The 18462-nt window shown below is 43.3% G+C and overlaps 1 protein-coding gene across 1 annotated transcript in view; it reads right to left on the bottom strand.

The window, feature by feature from the left end:
- Positions 1-18462, bottom strand: part of CRIP1 (cysteine rich protein 1) — a 55046-nt gene that overhangs the window by 36322 nt on the left and 262 nt on the right. The window lies entirely within an intron of this gene.

The raw sequence follows: 18462 nt of genomic DNA, 5'->3' as shown, positions 1-18462 counted from the left end.
GCTCTGACAGGGTTTTGTAAGTCGATGCAGTGGCACAGCCCATGACTCATTTTTATATATGTAAAGTTGTTGAATATTATGTGTCTCTCTTTTGTTACTTAGGATAATTATCTGTGCTGCCAAGTTACCTACAATATCTCACAAAAGTGAGAACACCCCTTACATTTTTGTAAATATTTTATTATATCTTTTCATTTAAAACAAAACCAAAAACACAAGTGCAGCGCAATCTTATTGAATCGCAAAGGATAGAACTCTATAGAATAGATAAGCATCAGTCCATATAGCTTGATATACAGAGCAAATATCAGTCACTGTAGATTGCATTTAGATGAAGGAAGGATTCCCAGTGTATATATAGGGTGCTGACATCCATGCAAATGGTGATTCCTATAGTGCTCTTATGGTTCCACCACCAAAGCAATCTCTGCCTCTCAGAGCATGTATGCACTCAAATATCTCCGATCTTCAATCACTCTAGATGGCTATTCTGGGCACTTCCACAGTGTATACAGTACATATAGGGGAAGGAAACAGACATCATCTAGCTGCAGCACATAAAGGAATGCAGAACCATCGTTACAATAACACAGTACTACAACATATTGTAGTACTTTGTTATTGTAACGATGGTTCTGCATTCCTTTATGTGCTGCAGCTAGATGATGTCTGTTTCCTTCCCCTATATGTATACACTGTGGAAGAGCCCAGAATAGCCATCTAGAGTGATTGAAGATTGTAGATATTTGAGTGCATACATGCTATCTGACCTTGTGTGGTCTGGGTCTGGAGGTGAGAGGCAGAGATTGCTTTGGTGGTGGAACCATAAGAGCAATATAGGAATCACCATTTGCATGGATGTCAGCACCCTATATATACAATGGGAATCCTTCCTTCATCTGATTGCAATCTACAGTAACTGATATTTGCTCTGTTTATCAAGCTATATGGACTGATGCTTATCTATTCTATAGAGTTCTATCCTTTGCAATTCAATAAGAATGCGCTGCACTTGTGTTTTTGATTTAGTTAGAGGCTTTATGTGATTGTCCTTTAGTGTTCAGCCAGCAATCTCAATTTAATTTTAAAAAAGTTCAGCGCTGAGTATACCTTTTTATATCTTTTCATTTGCAACACTGAAAAAATGACTACAATGTAAAGTAGTGAGTGTACAGCTTGTATAACAGTGTAAATTTGCTGTTCCCTCAAAACAACTCAACACACAGCCATTAATGTTTAAACCGCTGGCAACAAAAGTGAGTACACCCCTTGGAAATGGTGTCCAAATTGGGCCCAATTAGCCATTTTCCCTCCCCGGTGTCATATGACTCATTGGTGTTACAAGGTCTCAGGTATGAATGGGGAGCAGGTGTGTTGAATTTGGTGTTATCGCTCTCACTCTCTCATGCTGGCCACTGGAAGTTTAACATGACACATCATGGCAATAAACTCTCTGAGGATCTGAAAAAAATAAATGTTGCTCTACATAAATATGTCCAAGGCTATAAGAAGATTGCCAAGACCCTGAAACTGAGCTGAGTGCACGTGCTCAGTGTCTGCCAGCGTTGCTGCAGAGGTTGAAGGGGTGGGGGTCAGCCTGTCAGTGCTCAGACCATACGCCGCACACTGCATCAAGTTGGTCTGCATGGCTGTCGTCCCAGAAGGAAGCCTCTTCTAAAGATGATGCACAAGAAAGCCTGCAAACAGTTTGTTGAAGACAAGCAGACTAAGGACATGGATTACTGGAACCATGTCCTGTGGTCTGATGAGACCAAGATAAACTTATTTGGTTCAGATGGTGTCAAGTTTGTGTGGCGGCAACCAGGTGGGGAGTACAAAGACAAGTGTGTCTTGCCTACAGTCAAGCATGGTGGTGGAAGTGTCATGGTCTGGGGCTGCATGTGTGCTTAATTGAATAAGCCTGCACCATTGTCTGTCTGATCCATCTAGAAATAGTCACAGCAAACGCAGGCAGCCCTTTCTTTGGGACATTCGTGAGCAAAAAGAGCGAATCTGACTTTCAAAAAGACCCAGTAGTCGCCAAGTACACCCTGATTGCCCGAACCACATCCAAGGTATGTAATGCAATTTCCCTAGGATGTTTTTGGCTTAGGACACAAAGAGGGTAACACAATGTCCTCATTTAAGTGAAAACTGGGAGCCACCTTCAGAAAGAAGGAAGGAGGGAACCCGAACGAAGTACCGCTTTATCCCTGTGAACCACCATATAGGTAGAACAACAGGACAACGCCGCCAGTTCCGACACCCTGAGCGCAGAAGTAATAGCCACCAAAAAGGCCACTTTCTAGGAATAAGGAAAGCAGGGTAATCTCCCAAATACTTTCAAAAGGAGGTTTCTGGAGAACCGACACCACCAAATTAAGGTCCCAAAGTGGCATCGTGTGTCGCACCAGAGGCGCCAAGGGTCGCACCCCCTGGATAAAGTCACGCCCAGGGGATGGGAGGCTAATGGCCTTTGGAAGAAAATTGATAGTACTCAAAGCCAAATTTAGATCAACTCCCCGTTGAAGGAAAGTCAAGATCTGATCCACCGAGTAAGAGCAAGGGGGAACCTCAAAAGACTCACACCACGCAATATAAGACGTCCACGTACGATGATAGATCTTCCTAGAAGTCGCTTTTCTCACTTTAAGCTTAGTGAGAATCATTGAAGCAGACAATCCCCTGTCCTTCATTACCTGGCTTTCCACAGCCAAGCCATAAAAGCCAGCGACTGTAAAGCAGGATGGAAGATTGGCCCTTAAGACAGTAAATCCTCCCTGAGAGGAAATCTCTAAGGAGCGTCTGCGACTAGCCTGACCAGGTCGGCGTACCAAGCTCGGTGAGACCAGTCCGGAGCCACAAGAATGACCGGAATCCCTTCCGCCTCGATCCTGTGAAGAAGTCCTGGCAGCAACTTGAGAGGAGGAAAGGCATACATCAGCTAATACTGACCCCAAGGGACCACCAGCGCCTCTGCAGTATCTGCCAGAGGGTCCCAGGAGCCGGCCACTTTTCTGTTGAAAAGGAAAATGGATGGGCCAAGGGGACTTTTAAAGGGATACTGTCATCAAGACAAATAGCAGAGAATCCACATATATGTAAAAATACACAAATTTTATTGATACAACACCAAAAATAAAGAAGAAGAACATTTAAAAGTAACTATTATCGTGTTGACAAAACACTAATAATATTACAGCATACAGAGCAATTGGGTAGTACATACAATATACAGGCTTTGGGAGAGCCAAATATCCACGGAGGGTGGGTGTAGATCACGCTGTCCACTGCAGACCTTTGCCAGAGATGGTAAGACTGGTGGGTCTGGTGTGATGGACCTGGGTGTCTAAACCCAAACCCAGCCCGACATGTTTCGCGGGTGACCGCTTCCTCAGGGGCAAATAACGTGGGTATGTATATCAACAATGCTACTAGAATTATTAAGAGAAAGTAAAGTCAGTGCATATCTATTTGGGAAACATGTCACATAATACATCTCATAACGGTAGGTCAAAACAGAGGTAAGCGCCAGCCAACATATAACCCACCTGTATAGCCGGTTCTAAAAGCAACTGGAGACCTAGGGGATCACGACTGGGACTAGTACCCCCCCGGCGGACATGGGAGCAGTCCACAACAAATAGGGGTCCAAATCACAACATGTAAGGCAACTGTATTCTGGATAATGAAAAGTGTATAATCAAAATGGGATAATTGCGTACATGCTTGTATATGTCAGCTCCATAGTAGGAGGAGAACTTACCAAATACAGTATGCTTGTATATGTCCCCTGTAGTGTCTCATGACAGGGCTAAGGGGTGGCTGCTGGAGTAGCCAGGACTGGTGAACGGAAGATTGGGTCGATATCAGGACCAACAAACCTTATGTCCATAAGGAGACAGAAAAAAACGCAATAGTGAAGTGTTTGGTTCAAGCCAATGCGTGAACGCTACAGAGAAAAAGTGAAAAGAAGGATAGACCCATCTCAGTAGTTTGAGAGTAGCCTGTAGACACCACGTGCTATAGATAGACCAAAACTGAAACAAAAGATCCTAAATCAAGTGCACGCATCACCAAAAGTGAGTGGATAAAACCAAAAAGTTATCCACTCACTTTTGGTGATGCGTGCACTTGATTTAGGATCTTTTGTTTCAGTTTTGGTCTATCTATAGCACGTGGTGTCTACAGGCTACTCTCAAACTACTGAGATGGGTCTATCCTTCTTTTCACTTTTTCTCTGTAGCGTTCACGCATTGGCTTGAACCAAACACTTCACTATTGCGTTTTTTTCTGTCTCCTTATGGACATAAGGTTTGTTGGTCCTGATATCGACCCAATCTTCCGTTCACCAGTCCTGGCTACTCCAGCAGCCACCCCTTAGCCCTGTCATGAGACACTACAGGGGACATATACAAGCATACTGTATTTGGTAAGTTCTCCTCCTACTATGGAGCTGACATATACAAGCATGTACGCAATTATCCCATTTTGATTATACACTTTTCATTATCCAGAATACAGTTGCCTTACATGTTGTGATTTGGACCCCTATTTGTTGTGGACTGCTCCCATGTCCGCCGGGGGGGTACTAGTCCCAGTCGTGATCCCCTAGGTCTCCAGTTGCTTTTAGAACCGGCTATACAGGTGGGTTATATGTTGGCTGGCGCTTACCTCTGTTTTGACCTACCGTTATGAGATGTATTATGTGACATGTTTCCCAAATAGATATGCACTGACTTTACTTTCTCTTAATAATTCTAGTAGCATTGTTGATATACATACCCACGTTATTTGCCCCTGAGGAAGCGGTCACCCGCGAAACATGTCGGGCTGGGTTTGGGTTTAGACACCCAGGTCCATCACACCAGACCCACCAGTCTTACCATCTCTGGCAAAGGTCTGCAGTGGACAGCGTGATCTACACCCACCCTCCGTGGATATTTGGCTCTCCCAAAGCCTGTATATTGTATGTACTACCCAATTGCTCTGTATGCTGTAATATTATTAGTGTTTTGTCAACACGATAATAGTTACTTTTAAATGTTCTTCTTCTTTATTTTTGGTGTTGTATCAATAAAATTTGTGTATTTTTACATATATGTGGATTCTCTGCTATTTGTCTTGATGACAGTATCCCTTTAAAAGTCCCCTTGGCCCATCCATTTTCCTTTTCTACATTTAATTGGGACGTGGATACTTGTATTTTTACTAATTCTTTTGTTGGCTAGCTGTCCCCTTCTGTTTATACTACACTTTTCTGTTGATCCGAGAAGCCAACAGATCAACATCTGGAGTGCCCCAAAGAAGGCACAACTGCTGGAACACCTCCGAATAGAGGGATCATTCTCCTGCATCCAAGGCCCGTCGACTGAGGTAATCCGCCTGCCAATTTTCCACTCCTGCAATGTGAACAGTGGAGAGAGCTGGAGCAAAGCGTTCTGCCCATCGAAGGATGCCTGCCACTTCCGAGGCACTTTTGGTGCCCCCTTGATGATTGACATAAGCCACGGCCGTGGCATTGTCCAATTGAATGCGCACTGGACAACCCTGCAGGTGCTCGGTCCAGTGGACTAGGCAAAGCCTGATCGCTCTCAGCTCCAGTACATTGATTGGTAACCTGGATTCTTCCAGGGACCAGACTCCTTGAGCAGACAACCTGCCGAGAACCCCTCCCCACCTGGACAGACTGGCATCTGTGGTGACAATCGTCCAATATATAGGGAGGAAGGATTTCCCTCGCTTGAGCTTCGTGGACAGAAGCCACCATATCAGGGACTCCCTAGTCATCTGGCTCAGCTGGATCTGATTGTCCAGGGAATCTGGATTCTTGCTCCATTTGAGAAGGAATTTGTTCTGGAGGATCCTTTTGTGGAATTGAGCAAAGGGAACCGCCTCGAAGGACCACACCATCAGTCTCAAAATGTTTTATATAGGTCCAAAGGGACAACCATTTGCTGGACAGCAACAGCTGAAAAGCAGTCTGGAGTTTTTGGAGTTTTTCCAGAGGAAGAAACACCCTGGCTGAGGACGAGTCCAAAGTCAGGCCCAGATAATCCAGTCTTATGGAAGGGATCAGGGACAACTTCTGAAGATTCAAAATCCACCCAAACTGCTCCAGAGTTCTCATGGCGATCTCCAAATTTGTCACCAGCACCGTGGGTGACTCTGCACAGAGAAGCAGATCTTCCAGGTAACCCAGGAACAATATCCCCCACTGCCGTAACCCAGCCAGGACCGGAGCCAACACCTTTGTGAAGACCCGAGGAGCAGGGTAATGCCACAAACTGATAGTGATCCTCTCCCACTGCAAAACGGTGAAACCGTTGGTGTCCTGCACAGATTGGGATATGAAGGTAGGCATCCTTGATGACCAGGAAATCCCCTTGATATAAATAGGCCACCACCGTGTGAACAGGTTCCATCTTGAATTTTTGAACTCGCACAAAGCAATTCAGTGCTTTCAGGTCCAGGATTGGACGCACCTTGCCTTCCTTCCTGGGGACCGTAAACAGATTTGAATAAAAGCCCTGAAAATATTCCGCACACGGAACCAGAGCTATTACTCCCTGTTGTATCAGGTCCTGTACTGCCCCAGAGAGAGCCAGCAAGTGATCCGGGACAGTCTCACATTGGAATGGAAAAACCTTACCGTCGGGATGGATCACAACTTGATCTTGTACCCAGACCGTATGACCTCGTGAATCCATTTGTCTTGTATCTGGGATAGCCACAAGTCCGGGAACCGGCAAAGACGTCCACCCACCCCAGATATGGGTGAGAGCGCACCTTCAGACGGAAGCGGTCTTGTCCTCAGGTCTGGAGAAACTCGATTTTTGTTTGCCAGACCAGGGTCGCTTGGAATCTCCCGAGGGAGTCTTGAAGGGCTTTGCCTAATTGACTGACCCTGGGGGGGATGAAAAAACTTCTTGTGTGCTGAAAAGGAGGGACCCCGTCTGTGACAAGGGTCCTTACCCTTGTTAGCCTGTAGGAGAAATGTACTCTTACCCCCTGTGAGACCTTTGAGACCTTAGATATTGTCATCCAGAGTAGCAATTTCCTTAAAAAAGTAGATCAGTCAAGGCCTTCTTCGAGGTCTGATCTGCACACCAGCACTTTAACCAAATTATATGCCGGAGGACCACTGCCGAAACTGACAGTCAGCCCAATATAAGAGCAGTATCCAGCCCCTGCACCAGCTGGTCCAACAGCTCCTCAAAGGCAGGAGGTCCCCTCCAGGTCACGGCGTAGTAACTTAGCCCATTCAGTCAATGTTTGCAAGACCAGGGCAACCATAAACACCGGTCTTAGTGCAGACCCTGCCAAGGAATATATATTGCGGGCCACAGGCTCCGCCTTTCTATCCGCCGGATCCTTAAAGGACGGGGAATCCACCGTAGGTGGCACAGTCCACTTCTTTATAAGGGGCTCCTCAAAAGGGTAGCGTCTAGCAATCCGCTTAGGCACCCCAGGGGAACGCTTTGGGTGGTCCCGTTCTTTTTTGACCATGTTGTCAAAGTACGCGGGAAAGGGAAAAACCTTTGGCGCTCTGGATGGCTTGTGAGTGCCAAACGTAACATGCGCCTCAGTTGCAGTCGCAGCTCCGTCCTCCATCTTTAGAGTCTCTTGCACAGATACAACCAGTGCGTCCACCAGCGCCTTTTCTTGCACGGTGGCAGAGGTAGAAATGTCTTCCTCACTGTCAGAGGAGACGTACTAATCAATAACCTAACATAATGGTGGAGCCCTCTAATGTATGTAAATACCGGTTTCTGTGATATGCAACGTCACATACAATACTCATCAAACAAACAAGACATAAAAAATGAAGCTTTGCCGGGATGGTGGGAAACCCAATACAATTTATCTTCAAGTGCAATAATTCACATTATAATAGTAACTAAAACATAAAATTCAGTGTAACAATCCAAATAATAAAAGTGCAATAATAGTGGGAACCTCCAAAATAAAAAGTTGTAGCAGTAGAAGTTCATTTGTATTTCAAGTTTTCCACCATCCCTACAGTTAAAGTTATATTTTTTATGACTTATTTTAAGTTTTATGTGTATTGTATGTGACCTTACATATCACAGAGACCGGTATTGTGGTAATATTGAAGTTTAAGCTTTCCATACATTAGAGGGTTCCACCACATTGTTAAGTTATTGATTAATAAAGTACTTTTGCTTTTTTAAAATACCGATGTAAAGCAGCATGCCCGGCTCCCTCTTTTTGTGTTTCGGCTATGGCTATGGATGTGCTCATTCACCACATACAAGCACTAAATTCTGTCAGAAAGTTGTCAAAGGTTTGGGAGGATTAATATTTATAATAAGTAATTAGAGCAAAATACGAAGAAGGCGGGAAGAGGGGGGTGGGGGGAATGGGGCTGTGGGTGAGGGAGCGGGCTGGGAGTGTGATATGGTGGGGTGGGTGGGTAAGGCTGGAAGGTAAAATGACTGCCGGGGGGGGGTTGCTGGGTGTCTATATGAATTGCTCAATAGGGTAGCAAAAAAAAAAAAAGTCTAGAAGTAAGATGGACGGTGATGGTAGCTGGTGTGTTGGAGAGATGCTGACAGGGTGGTGGAGGTGGATGACAGTTTTGGATTAGGGAAGAGGTGTAGCTTGAAGCTTGTGGGCCCCAATGCAAAAGTTGACTTGGGGCTCCCCATTATCATCTGCCCCTTCCACTGTGCAATTGCCCTGGGCCCTCTGTGTTTACTGAATTACCTATGCAGAGTGATGTGGCAATCGCTTTTACCTAGCGACAGTGTAAAATAGGGCTAGAAAACCTTTGAGTGGTGATCTTCTTGAACAACATGAAAAAGATCAACAAATTCAGTGCCCTTTTTTTGCTTAAAGAAATTACCTAGCAAGGCCTAACTAAATAGTAAGAAAAACGTAGAAAAATATAATAAAACAAATGTCACTGTAAAAATAATACCGGTATTATCAGTGCAGCCCCATCAGTGCAGCATATCAGTGCAGCATACCAATGCCCATCAGTGCCGCCTTCCTTTTGTAGCCTCATTGCCCATCAGTGCCACCCCCATCAGTGCAGCCCGTTCAGTGCCACCTCATCAGTGCAGCCCCGATCAGTGCCACCTCACCAGTGCTTTCGGATCTGTGCCACCCCCATTAGTGCAGCCTGATCAGTGCCACCCCAATTAGTGCAGGCCGATCAGTGCCACCCCCATCAGTGCAGCCTGATCAGTGCCCCCCTATGAGTGCAGCACATCAGTGCTCTTATAAGTACCAATCAGTGTAGCCTATCAGTGCTGCCTTATCAGTGCCACCTCATCAGTGGCCATCAGTGTCACCTTGTTAGTGGCCATCAGTGCAGCATATCAGTGCAGCCTTATCAGTGCCTACCAATGCAGCCTATCACTGCCTGGGGATCACAGGGAGGAATTGGGAGAAGGGCTGGCCAGTTCACACAGACAAGGAATCTCCTGTTGTAACACAGCTTGGATCTGAAGTGCAGGTCGCTGTCAAGCAAAGTCCTGACTCCTGGACTGGCTCCTATGATAGACAGAACACTGGTTCAATTTCCCAGCATTGGGCCACTGGATCAGTGTGTTGTCTATAATAGAAGCCTGTCCAGGAGACTTTGTTTGGGCACTCGCCCAAGAAAAAAAAACAATATACCCCAAACTGAGCATGTGCAGATGGCCCCCAAGGCTCTGTTCTTTCAGGAGATTGATTGGGGACAGTGGAAGAAGGGGAGGATCAGAGAAAACAGGATCAAACAGCCTTTTTACACAATTTAGAGGGTTAACCCCTTAGGTTCCACACTGAGTATAACAAGCATGCTTTACTGCATATTCAAACTGATTTTACTGTTGTGGGTTTAGTAACACTTTAACAAACCACTTGCCTGTAGCCCAATAGTCCTTGACTCAGGAGTGTCCGGACCATAGGGGCACCTCTTCTGAATCCCTACTGGCTGATGAGTTTTGAAGGATTCTGCTTCCTCAGATCCAAGTAGCAAGGGCTCCTTCAGCTGAATATATACACTCACACACGCATTCAATCATACCCACATCATGAGAACCGAGAACACTCCCCTTTAGTGGGAGGAGTCAGGCCAGAGCTCAAATGCATCACACAATATTTCATAAACATATACATATCGCCCTTCAAACACCATTAGAAATGCACAGATGCTGTAAAATACTGCCTTCTGGTGTAACACTGTCAGTAATATCAAAAGAAAGATGATGTCATGCCTGTAATGCAAAATTCTATGCTGTCTGCAATGCCCAAAATTCCAATAGGTGGTCGATGTAAGGAAAAAAACAGGCAAAAACCTTCCTGGTGTCCAAATGGCATTTAAATGGTGCTTGAAGCGCAAGGCACTGCTTAGAAACGGAAGTTCGTTCCTGTTCGCCACTACGTCACATCTGGTACAGCGGCATCTACCATTTTTCCATAGTCTTCCACAAGAAGCATATTCATAAACAGACAACAACAGTTAGGTCATGAAAAACCCTAAAGGCAAACTTAAATTTATCTACTGTACATTAAAAGCAAAGGCTTCTATGGCACTGTAGCCAAAAAACTAAACAAGGGACACAAGATACAACTATCACAAATGAATTACTATAGCACATAATCATGCCTGGAAAAAAAGTTGGGAGAAAGAGAGCTACGACTAAGTCCAAAAATACATACACACGCATATCCATATGTGTAGGTGTATATATATATATATATATATATATATACACAGTATATATATATATATATATATATATATATATATATATATATATATATATATATATACTGCTCAAAAAATTGAAAGGAACACTTTGAAAACGCATCAGATCTCAATGGGAAAAAATATCATGCTGGATATCTACACTGATATGAATTGGGTAATGTGTTAGGAATGACAGGATGCATTGTTTGACAGAAATTAAAATGATCAACCTACAGAGAGCTGAATTCAAAGACACCCCGATCCAAGTGAAAAATTGATGCAGCAGGCTAGTCCATTTTGCTGAAATTTCATTGCAGCAACTCAAAATGGTACTCAGTAGTTTGTATGGCCCCAACTTGCTTGTATGCATGCCTGACAACGTCTGGGCATGCTCCTAATGAGACAATGGATGGTGTCCTGGGGTATTTCCTCCCAGATCTGGACCAGGGCATCACTGAGCCCCAAAACAGACAGGGGCAAGCTGGCGGCGTCGGATAGACCAAAACATAGTGTCCCAGAAGTGTTCTATTGGATTTAGGTCATGCGAGCGTGGGGGCCATTCAATTGTATAAATTTCTTCATTCTCCAGGAACTGGCTGTATACTTCCGCCACATGAGGCCCGGCATTGTTATTCACCAGGAGGAACCCAGGATCCGCTACACCATCGTAGGGTCTAAGGATTTCATCATGAGTCCTAATGACTGTCAGGGTGCCATTGTCTAGCCTGTAGAGGTCTGTGCGTCCCTCCATGGATATGCCTCCTCTGACCATCACTGACCCACCATCAAACCGGTCATGCTGAATGTTACAAGCAGCATAACATTCTCCACGGCTTCTCCAGACCCTTTCACATCTGTCACATGCTTAGGGTGAACCTGCTCTCATCTGTGAAAAGCACAGGACGCTAGTGGCAGACCTGCCACTTCTGGTGTTCAGTATTCAATGGCAAAAGCCAATTGAGCTCCATTGTGTTGGGCAGTGAGCACAGGGCCCACTAGAGGACATTGGGCCCTCGGGCCACCCTCATGAAGTCTGTTCCTGATTGCTTGGTCAGAGACATTTACACCAGTGTCCTGCTGGAACTCATTTTGTAGGGCTCTGGCAATGCTCCAGGTATTGCCTCATGTTATAAGTAGTAACACTGACCCTAGCCAAATGCAAAACTAGTGAAAAACTGTCAGAAAAAATGAGTAGCATATAATTTTGCATTACAGGTATGACATTGTTATTCTTTTGCTATAACTGGCAGAGTGTAACACCAGAAGACAGTATTTGACAGCATCTGTGCATTCATAATGGTGGCAGTACTTGATAACCAGAAACATTCTCAAAGTATTTTTAATGCTTAGTCTAAATAACCTACTGTTTGTGACAATATTCAATACTTCTGACAGCTGCACGCACTGTATTGCACATATCAATACAGGGACACATAAAGAGAGAGTGGTCCTGCTCTACTACTTATTCTAGTCAACATAGGGTTGTCAACAAATTGTTGAATAAGCCCTGGAAAATTCTAAAGAATTATGAGGTTTTGGACCAGGCTCTTTTAGATCACCCTAAGTTGGTTTTTAGGAGGGCACCTTTGTGGCACCCAATGTTATTGACCCACCTACTAAGCCCTTTTTTTTTTGGCAATTTGCAGGGCTTTTATGCTTGCTGGAGATGCCCTGTGTGCAAGTCATGTGGTTCTAATTCAACTAGGACCCAAACATTTGAATCCACAGTGACTGGGAGAACATATGAGATTGAGGGTTTTATAACTTGTTCTACCAAAAATGTGGTATACATTTTTTAGTGTAGAGGTGGACAACAGGATATAGGGAGAACCAAAAGAGCCTTACAAGCACATGTAGGAAAACATCTTGTTAACATCAAAAAAGGTTTTAGTAAACAGACATTTTGCACATAAACATGGTAGAAATCCATCAGAAATAAAGATAGTGGGTTTAGAATCTTTCTCTTCCCACTGGCTGGAGATCAATGCAGTTCGCTATATTTCCAGGAGTGAAACCAGCTGGATTTATGAGCTCAAAATCAGTTTCCCACAAGGGCTAAATAAAGAATGGGATATAAATTGCTTCATCAACATTAGTTAGGACCTGGAGATATTAGAGGGAGTATCGCTTCCATGTGAAACTATTTAGAATCTATACATCATCTTCTCTGCTCTGCTGGTAGTATGGATAAGCATGGAGTTCCATAATTCATATGGTGTTTGTGTATCTCAGTACATGACTTCTGGCTGCACATTTGCTGTATTTACAATTCTGTCATGGTCTCCCATACTCCACCATCTTGGTCTATTCCCATTCTCTCCCTAATACCACTCTCCTATTTCCTCAGCCAAGAAGGGCTTTTTAAGCTTTTTAGCCAGTTATGGACCAAACCTATTTCTGACACCTGTTGCCTACAAGGTAAAATCTATATTTTTTGCTAGAAATATTATATATATATTTTTTTAGCAAAGACGTTGGAGAATAAAATGGCGGTCGTTGCATAATTTTATGCCACATGGTATTTGTGTAGAGTTACAGAGGAGGTCTTTTACTAGAATTATTGCTTTCGCTCTGACAATCGTGGCGATACCTCACGTGTGATTTGAACAGTGTTTACATTTGCGGGCGCGACACGTATGTGTTTTCTTCGGTGCATGAGCACGCAGGGACTGGGACGCTTTCATTTTTTTTTTCTTGTGACTGTAATAGGCAGAAACAGGTACTCTTTATGGGGGGATCTGAGGTCTAGAAGACCCCAAACCCCTCCACTGCACTTCAAAGTATTCAAAACGCCAAGATAGATGTTTTTTTATTACTTTCGATTTTTCAAAATCGGCATCGTTGGCAGCTGAGTAAACCAGAAGTGACATTGGGATGTCACTTCTGGGTTACTACATCAAAGACCCATTCGGCTTTGGCTTTGTTTGGGACTCTGACCAGTCAGCAGACGTGCCGGCTGGTCGCCCGAGTCTCCCGGTGGGACAGGAGACCCGGGCGGAAGGGGGCGTCCCCTCCCCCTCCTTGAGATAATGACTGTGCCGCTTCTTAGCTGCATCAGTTTTTATCACCTGATAGCCGACCATGTGCTCTAAAAAAATGGTACCTGCAGGCTTCAGCTACAGGCTTCACCCCAGTACAACCACTTCAACAAAGTGACGTACAGGTATGTTGTTTTGCGGAAAATGGTTAATGGCTGCTAGAAAAGTAATCACTAGGCACTGGAGGTCAGTGAATGCCCCCACAATTGCAGAGTGGCTTATTGAACACACTTGTATCCAACCTTTGGAGGAACTGTTGGTGCAACACCACAACAAGTTCTCTGCATTTATGGCCTCTTGGCGTGTCTGGATAGTCTTCTCAGATTCCTCTCGGGTTTAAAACAATTCTTGCCTGAATTTAGGACCACTGCGATATTGTTGAGGTCAGCCTCCTTTACCCAAAACACCCCCTTCTCTCTCTCACTTTACCACTCTTTTTCCTTTCTCACTCTTTCTTTTCTACTTCACTCCTATTCCAGCTTCACTCTTTAGTCAATTTAGTCATCTAAGTCATCTAAGTCAATTTAGCCATCTTAATCATGGAAGCCATATAGGACATTGATCACGACAATGATCCCAATTCCCCTGAATTGAAAAGCAATGCTAGGTTTCTGATTTGAACAATTAATAATCAGGAGAAGATCTCTGCGACACACTAAAGCCAGCCATAGACTGTTCGAATTTTGGCCAGTTCAGCAGGGACCGGTTGAGATTTGAACGATATCTGGGCAGACTGATTGTACCCAAGTTGATCAACTTAGGTACAACCAGCCTGTCAGATTTTTAATGCGGTTACTGCTAACAGCTATAGCCCATAGCAATAATTACTGTGTGCAGGGCTGGATTTCCCATTAGACAATGTAGGCATGTGCCTACATTCGCCCTTCATAGAGGGGTGCCTGCCGCACCCATCTAGAGAAAGTGAGAACTCTGCGCCTCTCTCTCTCTCCACTGGTTCAAGCAGCTGCAGCCAATTTAGTTATGCTACTGCTCCCCCACCATATCACCCTCCTGTCCTCCCAGGATGCAGGGAAGATGGATGGAGTCTAGTGTAAGCAGAGCTGCGGCGTCCACCCTACAATATAAATTAATGGGATGGTGGGACGTACGCTGACTGAGGAATGGCTCTCCTTTATGACTGCCGCTTCTGGACAGAATGTGGTGCAATAAAACTGCGATCCTATGACAGGTGATCCCCCAGCGATCCCCACACCAGAAGCCAGGTAATGACAGCTCAGCTAGCCTTCATACTGGGAAGGATCCCCTCTACCTTTCCTGTGCAGGGGCTATAAACTACCACTGGCTGCCGCCCTCATCTCCTACCTCTGACTCTTCCAGCATCACCTTCCCCTGTGTACCTCTGACTCCTCCATCATCATCCTCCCTCTCTTCTCAGCCCAGCACCAACACCAGCACCAGCAAATGTCCTGACAGCCAAGCAGGCTGCATGGAAAATGTATCCCATCAGATCAGTCACTGCATATCACAGCAGCCTTCCTTCTATAGACTGATCGCATGCACAGTCACCAGTCAGCGCTACCTGTCACAGTCACCCCCACCTGTTATCTCATCCAACAAGTCCCAGGCTGACGTTGCTTGCATTGATCGGATGGAGAAGTCCTGCCATCATTAGCACAAGTTTTGTCCCTTCTCCTAAAGTCTTTCAACTTGCCAAGGTAGGGTCCCTTTCAGGGTACCCCTGCATCCTATGACTTCTATGGGGTCTTTGACCCCTGCTTTCTGATCCCCTCCTCAGTGGACCTTTAAATTAAATAGTCAGTCTCATGATGTTTCATTTTTATTGGATTACACCAGATCAGATCTCATGAGGATTCCTGTATGTGGATGCTGCATCCTGTTTAATGGGAGATCAAACACCCATGGAAGTGATCATGCAGCAGATAGGTTGTTTATGAGAAGAAGTGAATGGGGACTCTGGCCTCTTCAAAATTCTCTGTCTATAGGCTCCTGAGAGACACTGACTGTTGCTGTGGAAATTGAGCGTTTTTCTTTCCTGCAACCCGTGGTTGCAGGAAAGAAAATTGAATCATCTATGGCTGGTTTAAACTTTACACCCTCTTTGAGTACTTGACAGAAGTGATATACCTGGGGTACTTTTGTTCCCAACCAACACTGAGACATTTGCTTCCTCCCATTGGTTTGTATTTACAGTATATACTGTGGAGGGGTCATCTCTGCCTATTTTACTGGGAATGTTTTCTGGAGTTGTTACAAATACGCTCTTTATTATTATTATTATTATTATTCTATTATAAAAAAAAAAACTACTACTTTTATAGAGGTCTACGCAGATGTAAGATAACTACACACTGACTACGCAGATGTAAGATAACTACAAGACTCAAGCCTTCTAAAGTTAAGAAATGGTAATTTCAGTATTGTGTGTAGTCCTGTGTGTAATCCATGAAGTTAGGCATATATGAAATGAAGCTCTGAAGACGTCATCGGATGTGACGAAACGCGTCAGCTTGGACCGCATAACGTCACGACGCTGCCCTGAGTGGAACGCAAGCCGGAAGCAGCCCGTTGTTACTGCGAGGAGGACGCGCAGCCCGCACCGCTGACCACCAGGAAGTGTTTTTATTTTGTGCGTTCATGTTCGGCACCCTATGTAAGGGTAATAAACTATAAATTTTGACTTTATTACGCTATTGGGAGCTTTCTTTCTCCTTTCTATAACACTGAACTGATGTACCCTGGAGTCCAGAGGAGCTTCACTAGCCTATAGGACTGTCCAAAGGGGCCCAGGAGGCCACCAAGCGTGAATAGTCTTAATGTTATATGACATATGAGACCCACAGTATCCGGTAAGTGACCCAATCCTTTCATTCATTTGGGAGAAGGAATCGACACCGTAGCCAATCGAGTCACAGCATTTGCACTTTTTTATTGTGAAGAATCACTCTCACTATGTACTATAATTTTTGAGCACACAATTACCACCTCATATTGGACTGTTTTAAAAATATTTATAATAATATACTTTCTGATATATACTAATTTTTTTTCAACTGTATTTATACGTATACCGCAATACAAATTATTGTATATATATATTACATCGTTTATATATATACATACTAATTCATGTCACAGCCACATATGCACTAAGGGATATAATTTGAGCACAGTCACTTTCACCATTATTGTATTTACTGTGGAATGTATTTATTTATTTATTCATTTACTCAGTCATTCATGATATTGGTTGATTAGTATTGGGTATCTCTGCCTACATAATTTATTTAAATTATAGCTAGCAAGCGCTGTATGTGGCCTTTCTTTTAAAGTCAATTTTTTACAATATATGAAATTATAGCTTTTGCAAAATAATCACCTCAGTTTCAAACACAGTAACTGAAGAGTCACATGATCTGCTAATCTGAATAGATTGTTGCCAGTTAACCTTCAAACAAATCACAAAGCATGAAATAAATAGATAAAATATAATAACCCATTCAAACTATGTGTTGCAGATACCTACTGCAATTACCGCATGCTTCTCCTAAGAAGCCCCATTGCATTGCTATCAAAATTCAAGAGAACACTGATCCCAACTTTACGTAAATTGTCATACAAGAATGCAGACAGCTTCAACTAGGTGTGGCCAGTGAACTTTGCTTTTGTGTGTGTAACACTCTTGTGAAATGATTTCCTAAACCAAAAAGCATTAAAGCAGAGAAAGTGGGGAGATGCAGAATAAAAATAAATGGAAACAAACAACCAACAATATATTGCAGGGGTGGGATTGTAGGAAGGAAAACTTAATTTTGAGAGGGGAACTAAGATTATACCGTTTTTTTCTGTTTTGATACTTATTATTATGGTAAAGTATTAATATTACTACTAATGTCATTTGGATTATCAAGTATTGCAAAAAATACCCATAATATTGTTAAAAAGCATTGGTGAGTCCTAAAATGTAAAGTATCTAAATCAAATTGGAAATTAGCTTTCACTGGTATAGCAATACCAAGCTACTGTAATCTGATTAGTAGGTCTCTGCTTTTTATATGAAGTTAAATTAGGGCTGGGTTATAATGACTGGAGCAACGAAAGAATGCTTTGCCTACAGCAACCACTTTCAGCTTTCCCTATCTAACCTATATAGTGTAAATGAAATAGCTTCCTGTTTTTATTTGTAAATCTTCAAACTTAGACATAAAATATGCTGGCTATTTAGCTGTATAGATAACACAGATGATAATTGTTGTCTACTTTCGGAGTTTGTTGATGCACTGGCTATAGAAATAGTCTGTGTGACATAATGATTCTTTCTGAATGCCTCCTTGATAGTACTTTCACCATTGTGGATTTGTTCAGCATTTGACAAAATTATATTTACTTTACCAGATTATACTTTATCTGCCTTGATACATTACTATCTCCTACAGAAATATACAGTATGTGTACCCTGTGTTTGAATAAGGAGTATCATCAGAACAGAACATACAAGCAGTTTATGTTAAATCATAAAGAACAATTAATACCATGCCAAAATATACTTGAATCTTATATTTTTACATTAATCTCAGTATTCTTTTAATAATTCTCTGCACCTGGCAATGGTGATGAGCGACCTAGAAAATCCTATAGAATTTAGATTTTAGAATTTTGTCAAAATGATAAAAGATGGTTGACTATCTTTTGTACACTTCGTAAACTCCCACCTGTTCACGTCTTGCGTATTATCTTTAT

Source organism: Pelophylax lessonae (genome assembly GCF_965119305.1).
Source record: "Pelophylax lessonae genome assembly, chromosome: 13".
In the NCBI taxonomy this organism is placed as follows: Eukaryota; Metazoa; Chordata; class Amphibia; order Anura; family Ranidae; genus Pelophylax; species Pelophylax lessonae.
This window is presented reverse-complemented; position numbering and strand designations above follow the sequence as displayed.